We start from the raw sequence: 18,075 nt of genomic DNA, 5'->3' as shown, positions 1-18,075 counted from the left end.
ACGGTGTCAGAGGAGCGCTCCCTGGGCAACCACAAGTGTGTTTTGTCCGTGGTCTCAGCTCCTGCTCAAACCCAATGGCAGAGGGAGGTGTGAAGGCTCTGGTTTCAGACGCAGCCCCTCCATGGCCTGCTGTGGTGTAAATGCCGGTGACGGGCCCTGGTGTTCCAATTACCTGCTCGCAGCCTGAGCTCTAATCACGCCGCCTGAGCGTCCCCATCACTCCCGGCCCCCGCGGTGCCCGAGCCAGTGGGAGTCCCAGCAGCACAAATGTTTATCTCTGCACAGCCTTCATCTCTGCCTTTGTTTCGCCTCTTTTATAAAAATCTTACTTAAAAGCAAACGGCACACAAGCAGTAAAGGGGAAATGAATCACACTGGGACCAAACTTCTGCCACCGAGTTTTAAAGGAAGCCGGGGAGAGCGATCACGGGCTGGTCCTGCAGAGCCGGGTGCCAGCGCGTTGGCCGTGACGTGCTTTTGCCTCAGAGAGAAGGTGTTTTCCCTCCCTGCTGATCCCTCTGCTCCGCCGAGCAATGGCAGATCCCCTGGGACCTTCAGGCTGCCACAGAAGGAATGTAAGTTTTAATCAAATCTTTCTGTGCCAGTTTGGGGTCATTTTCTCCCCTCTGAAGGATCTATTTGTCCTGATTAAGGTATTAGAAGAAGTCATTTAAAGGACAAATAAATGATGAGATTTTATAAGCGAAGGGTGAGCTAAGTGCTGAGTGGGCTATAATTAGTTCCTTCTATTAATGCCTCATGTATTTCACAGTCCTAATAACTAAACAGTAACAGAGTGTTGGATCAGTGTTTTAAAGAAACCCCATCGGCCAAGCTGGGGCCTTCTCTCCAGGTTTCTGGGGGCGGGCAGGGAACAGACCCTGCAGCGCCTGAGGCTGGCAAAGCCCAGCTGTAGCACCATTCTCCCCAGCAACTTCTTGTGAAACGTGAGTAACATTTGCCCCCCAGAGATGAAAGCCCAGTCTTTTGAGAAAATGGGGCTCTCATTAGTAAAATACCAGGATAAAAAAGTATTTTTTCTTAAAACACAAGTTCACTAAATATATCAATATTGTTGGGACCACACTTACAAAGATCTTTTTTGTACAATCTACTGATTATTCATAACAGCTGAATATGATATGTTATTAATAATTCATTAGGTTTTGGGTTGTTCTAAATTCTATAAAATAAGAAAGAAAATTACTTCAGGGATTCAATTAGCGAATTATTTCAAGGCACTGATAATAATGAATGCTTCTTGATAGAGGCTTCTCCTGCGTACTGACAGTTCTGTAATTATCCAGAAGATGGCATAAGTAGGCCGGTTATCAACCTTCCAGTATCAAGGTGTAAAACTAAGCAAGGCTTACCAGTGCCCCATTTCAAAACAAATTTACTCATAAAAATGTATATTTTGGCATGGTCAGTGGAGAGGAGTTTTCTTTCTTAAGACACAGCCCTTTCCTCATCAGGATTGTGCAAGGATAATACCACTTAATGGCTATACAACAGTGCTGGGACACAGGAATGTGAGGAGCCTAATACGAAAATCTTAAGCAGATATTTATGATATTTTTTTTGCATTAGGCTATATCCATTATATAGAAATATTTCTATTTGTCCACTGCAACAATGACTGATAAGAAAGATATCTCTGTATTTTTCCACCTGTATTGTACTCTGTCTAGTTCATGTTATTCTCTTTGCTTTTCCGAAAGGTTTTATTCAAATAACTTCTAAAAGTATAGGGCATGTAGGAAAACCCATTTACACCAGCAAATGAACACTTCCGAGCACAAATAAAGGATTTATGCTTGAAACTGGCTTCAGTATGTAACTTTCCACACAAGCAATTTACATATTCCAGTATATATTTTCAGTATTCACACCAATAAATCCCATAAACAGCAAGACGCACTGCAAAGGACGGCGATGGGGACTTCAAAGAAGAAACAAAAATTAGGGGAGATAAGCTTCTCCCTCCTCATTGAGTGTTTTTAAGCACTTAAATGATGTCACCCGATAGTGTCAAACTCTAGTTCTTAACTATATAAATGTACTTGGGATTAGTATGAAACCTGCTGATGTGAAATGTGCTGCCTGCCACACTGAGGGTAGTGGAGGCCATGGAGAAATGCAATTAAACAAGCACAACCCTTCTGGACCTTGGGTCAAATCCTGATTATGCAGATGCTGGAAGTGATCTTAATAGACTCTGCATTCACATCTCTTTTCCTAGGCATTTGCAAAGTGCCACAGAATGTCACAGCTGAAGCCTCCCCTTATGAAAGGCCAAGAGCAGGGTTAGTAGAGCTGTTGCAAATCAGCTCTGAGCTGCAATAGTTCAGTCGTGTAGGGAGATTTCCAAACAGCTGGCAAGACAAGAGTCACATTTCTAAATTCTGAATTAATTCCAAGCAAGTGATAAAGGTAAAAGTCTAGGATTAGAAGAGAAGAGCATATTAATATAAAAGAGAAGAAAAAATATAACTTACCTATTTCTTTCAGAACTGTAAAGCATCACTTCACCATCCTTCCTGGTCTCCATCAAACATCAATGAATCTCAGTCTATGGATTGTATGGGCAGGTGTCAGCTTCTATTCCTTGGCAGAGCCTGAAACAGGAGGTTTTAGTCCTTAATTAGGGCTCCGAGATGCTTCCACAATAAACGTACTAGCAGTCAGACACAGAACTACTCTTTCTGCTTTTGAATTTTTTTCCTTCATATTTTGCAGGATATCTGTGAAAGGGTATTTTTTTTATCCTGCAATATTTGCCTCATGCCCACAATGGCTTCTACACAACCAGGGACGAATTTCACATTTCACGACACCTTTTAGGCAGGAATTTGTAATTGTAAATCTGAAGTAAAGTCATCTCCCCCCTCAACAGCTGAATTCTCCATTGAGGTAAATGGTGTCAATTTCCCTGATTTTGACCACAAAATAGTGCCTGGAAGGCAGACCAGGTTATTGTTATGGCTACAAAACAAATATTCTGTTATTGTAAAGGGTAACCATTTTGTGCTTTCTGAGCTGAAAGACAATTGTCAATAAGTTATGGTTAGAATTCATAACAGCGCCTGGGGGAGGCAGACACTCAAATGCCATTGAACTTCACAAACAGCCGAGTGCTTACAGCCTTTAGGCTCCTCTTGTAAATCCTTCCCTTAAATTACAAATCTGGCCTATAAACACAAAAATCTATTAGATTGAAAGAAAGGTTTGCAATAAAGTATGGATCCATCCTAAATCCTTTGTTCATGAGATGCTGATCAACATGTATTAAATATACACAGCTCTAATGCATTAGCTCATCACTTGTAAAATCTTTTGACCTTGAACTGTATTTACTTCTTAATTTCACTTTTTTTCATTTTTTATTGCCAATTATCTGAATCAAAGCTCTCTGAAATAATAAAAATAATATTACTAATTCTACGGTCGTTGGCTGAGACCCTGAGCAAGGTACACAAATCTCTATCTTTTTGCTTACAGGCAAATCCCTTTTGTAGAAGAGTTCCAAAGTTTTCTGTCCAGTCATTTCAAGTCCATTTTCAGCTTCTAATGTCCTACTGGACTGAAATTCAAAGGACAATGGAACCGGCTAGAATTCCTTTCTTGAATTCGTTTTTTATTTTAGCCAAACTTCAGCATTTCTGCCTTTTGATTTGCATGTCCCATCCATCAGAGAAGTCATGCCTACATCCTTTTGGCACGGAGATGCCATTTTGCCATGAAAAATGAAGGGCATGTGGAAGGCTGTGCATCTGCATAACCACTTTGGTAACCGTTTGTCAAGAAACCCTCTCAGAACTATTTCCTGAGACAACAGTGCTATTTCTAAGGATGCAAAATGATAGCTCTGTCTGGCATATTACAGAATCTTAAATACATTATTAAATCCAGCTTCTCCTAAGAGTATTCTTCCAGCATTTTTCTTCCCATGGTCATTTAGGGCTTGTTGAAGCCCCACAAAGCACATTTTCTGAGAACTACTCATGAAGTTTCTGCTGGTAAGGGATTTTTGACAGGTGCCTTATCTCTTTTTCCTGCTTTGGTTCACTGGGATGATTATCAGAAATACAACCCTGTTTTATTTTTCTAAATATCAACACTGTCAACTGCTTCAGTACTTTTACTTTTGGATCTTAATCAAGGTTTGACCACAGCATGTCTGTGGAGCCTTTAGCAAAATTCCATCCACTTGCATAGAGATTTCAGTCTATTTCCATTGTGTTCTGTGAGATGATTTACGTGTTGCAGGTGAGAACTAAGACATGGGCTCTCGTTCCTGCAGCGTGTTCCTGGTGCTCAGGTGTGCTCCTGCTGACATGGGCTCTCGTTCCTGCAGCGTGTTCCCGGTGCTGGGGTGTGCTCCCGCTCAGTTATGGGTTCCTGGCAGCCCCGGCAGTGAGTGTGCAATAGGTGGCACTCCTTGTCTGGGGGAGACAGACACTATCAGTGCCTAATTGGAAAAAAAGAAAGCAGCCTATCTTATCACTTGCAAAATTAACAGCTCAGAATAGGTAATCACCAGCTGTGGATCAATTTAATTAGTGTCCTGTCAACGTGTGCAGTCACCCTTTTGATCTATACCCATATGCATATATCTGACCTATCTATCTTAGGGTTTACAAACTGGGCATTAGGAGCAGAGGAATCAGATTATCTGCCTGAAGCCCTGCCTGTGCTGTGATTGGGGGTCATCATTCACCTTAAACTTATCAAACTTATATGCCATCGATGTTGCGTTATTGCTCAAACATTAGAGTCATTCCCTGTTAGATGTCTCCCCTGTCAGAGATACTCGCAATAAATTTAGACAACACTAGGATACAAAAGGATAAAAGCCCTTTGTTCGATATAAAGTGGGTGCCGTTAAACAATCATTACTTAACGACGCGCTGTTGGAAACCTGCACGGACAACATCTAGCAGTGTACAGACCACTTCCAGTTTGAACCACTTTTGATTTAAGATACAAATACCCCTGTATCTTAGTAATCTTTGCCTGACAACTCATAGAATTGTTGGAAAAACATATCGGAGACCAGTAACAAACTCCGGTTGCTCACACTTAGCTTGGCTTTCTACAAACCTAATGGGGAAACTAAATTGTATGTTGTTTGATAGATTAACTGATGAGCCTCGTAGGAAAGTGGGCGCACACAGTTGTTTTGTACCAAGTCATGATGGAAACTGATTTTATAAATGTTGCATACAGGGTTGGTCAGAATGAGAGTTGACACTGATACTGAAGAGCTAGTATCAGTAACAATAAAGACTAAATCAGTAGGCATAGGTTGATTTAAGAGCAATGTACATCTACATAATATGATTATTTCTCCCCCCCCCAAAAGGCTTAATGAAAATGTGGATTTTTGGAAGGATTCAATTTATCTGTGTATCAAAATTTATAAAAGCTGAATTCTATCACCTTTAACTGTGTTTAAGAATGCCGTTGGAGCAGCTGGACATGCAACATACTTGTCAGTGGTGAGAATGCTTTTCATGCACTCTAAATTCAAAGCCTAATATCAGTGCAGTGAGTGTTCTTTAAAATCCATACTAGAACTAGGAAAAAAATACTTGCCATAGTATCTGTCCACAGAAATGATTTTTAAATTTCATCTTCTATTGAGGAGTAAACCAGTGGTGCAAACAAATGAGTTCTCAGCAAACTCTTAAATAATTTCCCCCCTGGCTAGTAGCCTTGTGCTTGTGGCTACTCCCATGCAGGCTGAGACAGCTGAGGAAGGAACACAGGTTCTCTAAGCTCTCTCCTCTCCTACAGAAAAGCTTCTGGGGGGTTGGAAGACCTATTCCCCTCAGCATTTATGACATGGGTTTTAAAGTGGAAAGGTGGGCCCAAGGTACCGTATGGAGCATGGGACAAGAGGGAGGAGCTGCAGCCTTGGTCTTCTCCATGGGAACTTGGAGCATCTTCTTCTGACCGGAACAAAACCCCAGTTTCATTGTTAGGTGGGGAAAGAAATCCCTTTGGAGAATATCCAAGTGCTGATGTTTCATACAAACCTGATTATACTGTCTGACATTATTGATGTTGACAGCAATTGTAAAGTGAATTTGGAGACATTAAGTGTATAGGGGTATTGTCTGTAATTTTTAATAGTCCTCTTCTCTTAGATTGTAAAGGAACATAATTGTTGTGGATGTATTAATGGAATCTGCCTGTCAAAATAATGAAATTGGAAAAGCTTTTATTGGGTATGTATATCATACAAATGTTAGATTATATATGTCCCTTGTGCCAAATGTATTACCACAGCAATAAGTGGAGAAGCATCAACTTCTCAAAAATCCCACATATATTGACACTGGTATAAAACTAAGCAGGTCAATGAGCCATTTCCCATCAAATAACTTGTAACACTGTCCATTAGTGTTTAATATTTAAATTTTTCTTTGTTTTAAGCATTATTCTAGTAGGAAACCAACTGTTGCTCCTCTCTTTCAATGACACGGTGGCAGAGAGCAGGGCTGCAGCCTGCATAGACTATATTTTTGTGTCCTCTTGGAAAGATACTATTCAGATCCCTCTGGCAATTAAAGCAGCTGCTTCAAAGCAGCCAAGATGGTACCTCTTAATCCAGCTGTTTCAATAAAAAGATGGACTCCGCATTGCAATGATGAGTACGAACGCACAGAAACAAAGTAAAAGAATACCATAATCAAGAATGAGGATTTGAAAACCTCTGTACCACCTCATTTTAAACATAAACCTAAATACTTGGCTCGATCCCTGACGGGTACAAGTTACTCCTGGGGAGATTCTGGTTGGACACACGAGGAAAATTTTTAACACTGAGAACGATCACCCACTGGAATAATCTCCCCAGGGAAATGAGGAGTCCCAACATTGGACACTTTTAATATCCAGCTGGACAGGGTGCTGGGCCATCATGTCTAGAGCGTGCTTTTGCCAAGAAACACCAGATGATCCATGAGGTTCCTCCCAACCTGGGATTCTGTGATTCTATGACACAGGAGAAACACTGTCATTCTCCAGTATTGACAATCAATTTTCTTCTGTGTGGACACGCTTTCCTCCCACATTACCTCCATAATTTCTTTATTCACTTCAGATGGTAAATGTTTTGCAGCAGATATTGCATCTTTGTATTTGCTAACAAGGTAGCAGGACAGATGGCACACCTAAAGCATACCATGAGACATATGCTTTTATTTAAGTACTTGAGGATTTTCAGTACATAGGAATGTACATTTATTTTTGTTAGCAATAACTTTATGTGAATATTGGTCAGCTGATGATCTGGCACAGCATCAATAAAAAATCATGAAGCAAAACTTCTAAATTCCAAATGGCTACCTAATTTTTAAAGGCTTAAATTAAAATTAGCTATGCTACTCAGTAACAGGAGGTTGGCGAGGTGTTTGTGGTCTTGTGTTAATATTTAGAGACATGTGATAAGCCTTGAAGAATCATAGAATGAAAGATTCCTGTAAATAATTGGTGTTCAGACAATGAGATAAGATATTTAGCCTTGCCAGTCAGATCTCAAATACCTCATAGTAGCTGAAAAACATGAAGGGCAGAAACTCTGTAAAACGCACTTGTAGCTGAGGATGAGATAGTAACAGAGGGAATAAAATAAAACAAAAACGTAACATGCTTTTGGTTGGGGAAAAGATCAAAGGTAAAGGCAGCACAGTTGCTTTTGGAAATCTCTTCTGGAGCAGCATTTCGTGCAGACACCCGCTGGGCACCGGCTGCTGCTCCCTGTGTTTGTACCCTCTGTGCCAGGGAGACTTGGGGGGAGCAGTTACAAAAACGTGCGAGTTGCTGATATAACAAACCACAAAGCAGAAAGTTCTGTTGTTCTATTCACTTCAACCTTTCCTTTGCATGGATCATGTTTTCCTACGTACTCACAGCACAACCAGCCCATGGAGCCTGAGGGCAGCGGAGCCTGGGAGCTGCTGCAGCAGGAGTCCTGACTGAGCACGGGTTCTCCTTCCCTTATGCTTAAAATGAAACTAATGCCTCAGTGATGTCTAGGCTTCTGAGGGTTTACAAGTGGGAGATACTGCAAACACTAGCCAGAGTCACTGGGTTCTCACAGACTGGTTGTAGGTATCTGTCTTCCAAGCAGAAAACAGAAGCATCTCTGGAAAATCTAACTCCTGACATCACGTGAGATATTTGACCCGACGGCTTGCAATCGAAGTGGCAAAACTAATTTGTCTTATACTTTCCATATACCTAGTTTATCCTACAACTGAAATACATAATTTTAAATGACAAATGGTTAATAAGAAATATCTTTTTAATTGTTCCTTATCAGTATCTTGATTGTGATTATTACACAGTATTTTAGACACAATGTGAGATCTGGGAGCTGTAAATCTTTTCAGCGCCTGGATGAAATAGAGACACTCCGCAACAGGGATGCAACACATAAACACAAAGGTTCTTTTAAATTATAAAACAAAAGCTAGCCAAGCACCCAAGCCTCCTTTTCATCTTCTTGTCAGTCCAGCTCAAGATGTAAATACCCCGAGTGAGTAATACATCCTCAGTGACAGCGCGGGGCCATCACTCACTTGTCAAAGCCACACAAACTGTAGCTCCCACCGGCTGCAGGAGGTCGAAGCACCTCAGTTCTGCTGAAGGCAACACAGCAAAGTGACATTGGAAGTACAGAGGAACGGATTCTCAAAGCAGCATTAAGAGTTTCAGGTCTTCACGTAGACTGCCAGTAGAAGGTGTGGGAGATGTCTAAATCCACCAGAAGGACAGGAGATGCTGGAGGACTCTTGGCCACTAGACCCAGTAACAGGAGAACTACGCTGCTGAAAGGTGGTGTACAAAGGGGAACTAAAGGACCTAAACTAAATATGAATGGTCTTTTGTGCAATTTATTAGGGTTCAGGAGGAGACATGAAATAATTGTTTTTTTAAAATAGAATTGATTGTAAAAATGCACTGGAAGATCTAATGAGTTTATCCATAGACATATGCTGCCACTAGGACACATCTGATCACAGAGTATAACACTGAGCACTCTGCCTCTTGCTGAAGGAACCTCTGCTAGTAATGAGGGAAGTTTCTTCAAGCTGGTCTGTGTTGGAAAGATGTGAAACAGGATCTGTTTATCTGACTCTTCAAGGATAAGGTTTAGAATCACAGAATCATAAAATTGTCTTGGTTTAAAGGGACCTTTAGTATCATCAAGTCCAACCATTAACCCAACACTGACAAAAACCATCACTAACAGTACTCAAGTATCTCACCACCACAGAAGTCTCAGGTCCAATGTGTAGTTTATGCCAGCCCTTTCAAAGCAGCAGAACAGACGCACGATGCTGAGGAAGATTCATGTTTAAGGACTGACATGAACAAAAGTTAGTTGGCCTAAAGGAAAGCTTCAAAATAGATGAGAACGTTCTTCTGTAGGACTTGGCTGTAGCTGCACAACTGTCATAGAAGAAACACCTAGGCAGATTCAGATTCACCAGCTGATGCAGACATCAGAAGGTTGAAAGGCATTTGCATCATAGATAGATTTCTTGTACACAGTTTTGCCATCTTAGATATTTTGCTATGTTTTCCTCTCCAAAAGAAGCATTACAGCTCTTCCAACAACCACAGAACTATCTAAACAGTCACCTACAAATAAATCTGTGAGGCCCCTAATATCTTTCATTCCTTTTGCACAGCCCCGGCACAGCCCCTGTGGCTCTTAGACTTTTGGGGTTTACAACACCTCCTGCCTGCTTCACCGACTGCTCCCACCCTGCTCCTTGGCCAGCCTTGTCCTCCCATTCGTCTTGCGCATTTTGGACTTCCTACCAGAGCAGACTAAGCAGAACAGCTGCCTCCACAGGAATCAGATTGATGCACATGATTACATGGACTGTTAACTTTGGTTTAAAAAAATTATTTACCTGCCAACACTCACAGACACCTTCACAAACCACTTGCTGATGACACTTCTGTTCACCTTGGAAAGGACATGAAATGAAGAACACAGTGTGACATTCTTAATAGATTGCCTGGAATTTACCGCAGCGCTCGTGCTGTACGACTGGTGTCATGTCCAAGAAATACAACTTTTCTAAGAAACTGAAAAGATTTACTAAGGAAATTAAGTCTATATGCCTGTATTATTAAAGAACGTACAGATCTTAATTTTATAGTGCTCCTCTCAATTCCATGTACAAAATATAGAAATTTTAAAGAAGGTCACAAAATATCTACTCTGCAGTGCAAAACCACTTATGATTCAACTGTTCCACGCTTTGTACAATAATTTCAAAAGCACAATTTTGGAAATAGTTACAATCTGTCAGTGCACACTTGTATAAGTGGACAAAAACTCTCAGAGAATTCAGTGGAGAAGAGAGCCTAGCGGAAAGAAATTAGCCATTTTCACTGGGGAAAGTATCCAGAAGTCTCCAAATCTGTTGAATTACTCTTAACCGAGAGAGCACCCACTGGAAATCCTGCCCAGCTTTGGTAGAGTTTCCTGACTGAGAACACCCATCCGAGATGTTCCCTACACTCTCCAAACCTCCTGCCTACTCCTAGTGGACTTCTGTGGACTTCATTCCTATTGCCGATTCCAAGAGGTACAAATTCCTTGAGGAAGCAAAAAATAATGAGCTTTAAAAAATGGACCATATTCTCAAGACTCTGAATCTGTGGAGATTAGAAGTTTTTTTTTTGATGCAAGCTGATAAACCTCCCCGTTCATTTGACTCATGGGAGTAGGGATTGAAAAACCCCCAAACCAAAATGATGAGTCTCAGCCACAGTGAGAGTTGCTAACCCTGGCTATTCTGTTGAAGCGGGAGTGTAATTACTCACCTGGAACTAATTTAGCATAAATAAATAAATACATGTAAGTTAGTAGATGCTCTGTAAGCCAGTGGAGACGAACGCAATAGTGATGACCTCACAAACTTTGTTCTAGTAACTAACTTACCAGCAGCTAAAGATACTGTGCCCTAAAATGGGAGCTTCTGCAAAGAACAGTTTCTACAAAGCTGGAGTCAAACATTCTAAAAAGGTGGAACTGATGCTTTCTAAATGCACTGCATTTTTAGCACTATTTTATTTTGATTTTGTAAGGAACAGCTCTATTTATGGAAACTCTAAAAAGGTGGAACTGATGCTTTCTAAATGCACTGCATTTTTAGCACTATTTTATTTTGATCTTGTAAGGAATCTATTTATGGAAAGTTAGTGATCTTCTAAAAATGGGATGCATTCATTGACTATCTCAGATAAAATGTGCCATGTTGGAAGGTAAATGTCTTGGATCTCTCTGAGAGAAAACAAACAAACAATTGTTTTGCCTTTCGAGAACACTGTTTCTTTGTCACAGAGAGATTGAGCTCTGTGGATCTTTTTAATCCCCATGAAGAATTTTGCAAATATTTGCAAGACGTCAGAAATAATTAGACAAAAGCAGTTTCACCATCTCTGGTATAAATAGTACATGCATTGTAGAGATCAAAGGACTTCAGTTCCTCTCCTGTAAACCTAAAAGAAAAGTTTCTTTGAAGAAAAAATAGGAAACAATAGTAAAGAAAAAAGAATGCAATGAATTAATCTATGAGAGTAACTGATTCCATTAAAACTGTGTCAGAAATAGGTCTGGATTAAAGGCAGTTGATGTTAAACATTCGGAAGTGCTGAGCTCCTGCAGCGGTACTGTGTGCGCTGAGAGCTGCTGCTGCTTAGCAAACGTGTAGAATCACTCAAGATTTGGCCACTGATTCCTTCGTTCAGGGTTAATACCACACAGTATTCTTTGAAACGATGCTTGCCACTTTGAAATATTTCAACAGAAACAGAAATGATTAAAAGTGCATTTTTTCAAAAAACGTTTCTGTTACGGTTACAAACAATATCTCCCCTAAAATGAATTGAAAAAGGGGAACCAGTCAGGCACACCCCCTGTGTGCACCACCCTGCACAGCCTCACACAATATAACCCACTTTAAACAAACAGCATCACGTTGTTTAGTATTGCTCAGCGAGGTACACACCATTAAAAAAGACAAAGGAAACCCAAGGGTAGATAAGGCATCTGAACTCCCTTTTATACTCTTGTTTTTACCCCTTCAGCTCACTATCTCCTCCCTGGACTATCAGTTTGAATTGGATTCCATTTAAATTTACCAAAACATGGTTTCTCCTCACCAAGACGTGGCTGCTACAAACCTGACAGTACATTTGCAGTCCTGTTTTCATAACTCAAGAAAGGGAGACCACTCAAAGAAGCGACTAAAAAATATACACTTTGCACAAAAAAATCTCAAAAAAAATGAATATGAAAGGAAAAAGAGATAACACACTACCTGTCTCTGTGAGGGCATATTGGCTACTGACAGGTGTTGCATTCTGTGCACGTATCAAGGAAAAAGAAAACCCACATTTCTTTCTCTCCCCGATCCATGGTCATATTTGTGGAAATCAAATGGGAGTATCCTTGGCTTAAAGTTAAGCGAGGTCATGCCTAAAAGTTTGCAGGAACTAGACCTCAAAGTAGAAAGAATAAGCAGCTCTTCTACAGTACATGCAAGTTCAGCCAGACAACTCTTGTGTAACAATCTTCACTAGCAAAAATATCTTATAAATATATTGAGCTGCAGTGTCTTTCTAGCATCTCTCTCTGGCACTACCACCTCGATGCTCAAGGTCAGCGTCCTGTGTTTCTTTGTCTCCCAGGTATGGACAATCTATCACTGTTTTTAATGGAACGTAATTTCTCATGTTCCAAGTACTGTGAAGATGTAAAGTGCAATTTAATTACTAAGTATTACTACAAAATATAGAAGCTTCCAAGCACCTAGAGCACAATATGCTAATTCAGACACCACCCATTTAAGCAGCGTTAATCACACACACATCTCTCAACTCGGCTTCAGTACATGGGTGGAGATGCGTCAAATCTGTCAGGATAGTAATTTATTATTGCATCTGCTCTACTTATTTTCTATTAACTCACCTCTCGCAGCAACCTTATCAAGACAGAACAGAATCAAAATATCCACTACTTCACTTTCTATTATTAACAGCAAGTGAAGGACCCTTCAAAAGCTGTAGTTATTTGAGTAGTGTGGGTCTAATGTAAGAAAAGAGAATACAAGTAAAGGACAGAACACCAGTATCAAATAAAAATTGCATAGATCTCTAAAACCTTAATAAAAGATGACAAGAAAGACATTTCATTTTACAGGAGAGGGAACTGAGGCACAAGACGGTCTGTTGGTGGAGCTACATGACAAACCACCAGGACCTCAGGGCTCTAACTCATCTTCTCCTCCTAAAGGTTCACTTGAAACCTTCAAATACATTTATTGCACTTGGATCATCATGTTTGCATGCACAACTGGGATATGAGGTTTAACTCTAGCTAGAAAATACCCAATTTATGGGGGCAAAAACGGATGAGTAAAAGAACAGAAGATAAAAATTGCTGAAAGTGCCCTAAAGCTCTATAAACAACTGCTCTGCAGTCTGAGGAGTGCGATGCCAAATGACTCTTCAGAACAAACTCTGCCAGTCCAGTCCAGACCCAGTTAGCTCCATGTTGTCACAGCAAACAATAACGGGCAGCCGAGGAATGAATGGGGTAAGAACAAGGCAAGACAAAGACGCTTCCCCAGAACATATTCTGAGCTGCTAACAAGTGATATTCTCTACCTTATTCATCTGTCACACTCTGCTGAAATTGGAAAATGGACTTAAAAGTTACTAGGGGTCATGAATGGATATTACATGGGTAGGATGGAGTTGCATTAGCTGCATTTCCTCAGGAATGCCTCACTGAACACGCAACCACTGTAACACGAGGAAATAACCATGTCTTGGAGCCTGCTCTGTTAGAAGGGGGAAAAAAGTGATGTTTAGGCAGAAACTGTGAAAGAGTATCTGCTCAGACCTGGCATAACCACACAAGTTACGTTCTACCTGTAATTTAAAGACGTGTCAATGCCATAACAGTATCTTAGGAACACCACAGGATCAAACAAGAGCAGGCAGACTTGGCAACTGCACGCAGCCACTTAGCAACATTTACAAACATTTATGGAAATTCTCACTAGGTGCACGTATGCTCATTTCAAGGCTATTCATTTATCCACACCAGGTTATGCCTCACGCTGCTCTCCTGAACGTGAGTTCGGCACAGGCGTGACTGAGCAGCACTGCAATAATAGGAATAATCGTGACTCTCACTACTGCCCTTAGCTCTGGCATCTTAATTTATCTCTACTTGATGAATTCTTAAATAGTCATGTAGACATAGATTTCCTATCTTGGCACGCTATTAAAGCCATAGTAGTTGGTATTCCCTGACCTTCATTTTCGTCTTGTTTTCAGTACCGCTTCCCTCCTTCTCACATCCTACTACCCGTAAGTGAAATCCCCTTTCCGTTTATGAAAGACATTTAAATTTGGACTGAGGATGTGACCCCGGACCTCTGAAGTTATTGGGGAGCTCCTGCAGAAACACTAAAAAGTCTGAAGTGCAGGTCAGCAGGTGGCTGGTACTGTCCGGAGGGAAAGGGAAAATACTGTGATTGTGCCATAATTTGTATCATTTTTCTTTCTCCTGGGGAAAAAGTACACTCTGTCAGTTCTTCAGCCAGTAAAGACTCCTGGGGTGTTCTACCCTTTGGACAGAAAGGAAGATCAGAGAAGATTTATTTTAGCGGCACTTGCACTAATGATAAGAAAATCTTCTGGATTTCTTTCTCTGTAATTTTCTTTTAAACAATCATGACTTTGTTTTATTTGAAACCTTACACTACTTTTTAAAATTATATGAAAATTGATGTTTCCAAAAGCTTGCTTACCCATTTTCTCAGTGGAAAGTAGGTGAACAAGGCAAGTGACTGACATTTTTTTATAAGCGATATTTTGCTAATTTCAGCGCCTGACACAAAACATTTCTGCAAAATATGTGTTTGTTGCAAGCAATCTTTTTCCCCCCAGATAAACTGACCAGCTCTAATTACACTTTTTGTATTAATGAGATATTTTTCTAGGTGCTCATACTGCTGGCACCATTTTGTACCTTAGGCAGAGACAGCCTGGGACCTGTGTCTCATAGTGAAAGGTCAGTATCCACTATTCTTTTTGCTTATTTGCAGTACCCCAGGCCTATAATGATGGATCAATTATTAAAACAATTCAGTTGAAAACTACAAACAAAATTTAGCAAAACTCCATACCATTAGCAACCTACTTTATTTTTTTTTAAGTCAATTCGGTAAATCAGCGAGTAACAGAGTCCTTAGTACTCTTTTTCACTGCTGTCCTGTTTCTGGAGCTTGTCCTTCCCCTGTATGGTTATGACAGCCTTGAATCCGCTACTTTTCACTGACACTGCAGGGAATTTCAAGCCAAGACTTGTAAATCCTGCCTGGCTGAGGGAAGGTGGTGCTCTGTTCAAGCAGCAGTCGCTAAAAGATTATGTTTCCATAGTGACATTACTGGTGTTCTCTATTAAACCTTTTAAAGGTGTCCTTCGGCTACTTGGGTAAGCAAAGGGAGAACTGGAAGCGTGTCATGGTCACAATCTGTTCAGACTGGGGCTGTTCAGCCTTGCTGAATACATCTATGATATCATTTGAGAGCTTTAATCAGAACTCCTAAAGAGGTGACTATGTAAATATTATGCAGTGTCAAACTAATCTCAGAGTCAGATATGAACTCACACCATGGTGTTTGATCCTCCAGGGCACACTGCCCTTCCAGTATGATTTCATATCCTATAAACGATCTCTGGTGTCAAAATAAGCTCCTTGGATTCCTTCCAGTCCTCCCTTACATATTACACTTGCTGTAGAACAACTGTAATTTAGCCAAGTCTTTATAGACTTTAAATGTCTTCAGAAACCATCTTGATATTTGGCAATGAAAGAAAAAAACTGAAATTGCTTAACCATCTACTGATTGGAGCATTTGGAGCTGGCTTTAGTTCTCACCCTTTATTCAGTCAATATCTTAGCTGAGCTGCACACAAAATATAATTGTCTCTGCTTTGTTAGAACAGCCAGCACAGGACCTGTCTGCGTGCAATGGTCTCTAGCAGCGTGTGATTAACTGGGAATAGCTTTAAAGTCAACCTGTCACCACAGCGCCTTTAAATCGTACGTCAAGGCAAAGTGGGATGGTGCAGAACTCGTCTGCAGGAAAACAAGATGGAAAAAAGTTTGCACTGTAATTAATACAGTTCATGTAATTTTAGGGCTTATCACTAAAATTTCTAAAGATAGGGACAGTAATGATACAAATAATTAAACTATGCTATCTGCAATATCTTCTACCTACAAGTACCGCTCACTGTAGGATTAATTCAGTAATTAAACCTCACAGGAACCTCAGCGAAAGAAGGGAAATGTGTTCAAGACCTTTACTGACACACAGGGAGTTTATGTGGTTGACAAGGTTCTCTGGGAGCTTGGTGGCAGAAGTGAGAGCAGAAGCCAAAAGCCAGGGCTCCCAGCCCAACTCACCACTCCAACCAGCAAAGGCCTTTCCATCCTACATGGAGTATTCACTTTTCCAGAACCATCAGTGTAACACCGCTGGATGTTGACTAAGAGATGAAACGCCAGAGCAGGTACATCTATTTGTTTGCACTGGAGTTGATTACTGAGGTTGAAAGACCATTGTGTTAAGAAAGCCTTGCAGCTCTTCAGAGAAATGGAGCTCTTTTCCCATTTCCATCAGAGATCATGGGAAAATATTCTAAATAACCCAGTGCCTCCACAGGAATAATCAAAACCCTGTCATGGTTTTACATAAGCAATGTCCTCTGAATAGTGATAATGCCAGGTAAAAATCTCACTACTAATACAGAAGAAGTTTCTATTTTAAAAAATTACCAGCTTCCTAATTTGATTGTTTTAAAGTAACGTTTAGTGATATCTCTATTTGCTGTCCTCTCATGAATAGTTACCATATGTTGGAGTTAATAGAAACATTGCATCATCTTTTATGAGTGCATCAACTTATCTGCAATTAAGTTTAGATTGTCTAATAAAATTCTGTGACATTTTAGCCTACAGTTTATTTCCCGGTAAAAAGCTTCTCTGAATGTTACTGCCATAAGAATTCATATAATGACTAAAGATAAACCATTTTACTTTAGGCTGGACAGATGAATATGTCAGCAGAAACCAAAGCAGGTAATAAATGAATATACAGTCAGGGAGGGAACTGAGACAAGGAACCCTCCGAATGAGGCTCAGCCAAAACTGCCCAACCCCAGCAGCTCCAGAACACTTTAACAATAAAGGAGAGAAATCTACAGAGTCAGCAGCTTTAGCTCTGTGTGACTCCCAGTCTCCGCAGAGGTGCTTACTGTAGACAAGAGAGAAAGACAATGAAGGACAAAGACTTTGCTGAAGAAAGACTCAGATTCTGGCAATTTAACAGCTGTTGTGTCCACACCTTTAGTTGCAAGAGATGACAGACTGAGACACCTAGAGCTCCATCTGAGTCCCTGTGCATTTGGAAGTTTGTTGTTACTCAGAATCTAGTTTCTTGGAAAGTCTTACCACAACCTGCCAGCTCCAGCCTTTTGGAGCAGGAGGCCCAATGAAAACTATAATTGTTTTTGCCTCCTGCCCAAATCAGTAAAACCCATGCATCTAGTGTTTTCTTTCCCCAAACAGAACACTTCATGGGAATGGCTAAACTCAGTGTTCCAGTCGATCCCTGGACTTATGGAAAGCATTCCTAAAATTGATAATTAATGCTTGTGCAGATGAAATTGCATTTCTGGATATGGATATCAAATACGGCAAGACTCCCCACTTCCCTAAGGATATTCAGACTCTGAAAGCACAGACTGCTGTAAAAGACCATTCCTCAGCACTGTTCACTCTCCAATTCAAAAATTCTCCCCCTTTGCTGTAAAATTTACATTAGTCTACCTTTTCCTGAATGTCACATGTTATTTATTTAACTTAAACTCCTTGTCTTCAAAAAGAAAAGGATAAGGGAGGAGGAAGCTGGAGTTCTGGAAAGGTTGATAGACAAGGATGGATTGCAGCCAAAACC

General features: G+C 40.5%; 1 protein-coding gene across 1 annotated transcript in view; it reads right to left on the bottom strand.

Moving 5' to 3' along the window:
* The window catches only part of SYCP2 (synaptonemal complex protein 2), a 117,139-nt gene that overhangs the window by 54,536 nt on the left and 44,528 nt on the right, over positions 1-18,075 (bottom strand). The window contains 1 exon segment of the mRNA XM_014956087.1: positions 2,499-2,618. The gene's annotated coding sequence lies outside the window, so the exon portion shown is untranslated.

Source organism: Calidris pugnax, unplaced genomic scaffold (assembly GCF_001431845.1).
Source record: "Calidris pugnax isolate Ruff unplaced genomic scaffold, ASM143184v1 scaffold50, whole genome shotgun sequence".
Classification (NCBI taxonomy): Eukaryota; Metazoa; Chordata; class Aves; order Charadriiformes; family Scolopacidae; genus Calidris; species Calidris pugnax.
The sequence above is the reverse complement of the archived record's forward strand: the minus strand, read 5'-3'. Positions and strand labels throughout refer to the sequence as shown.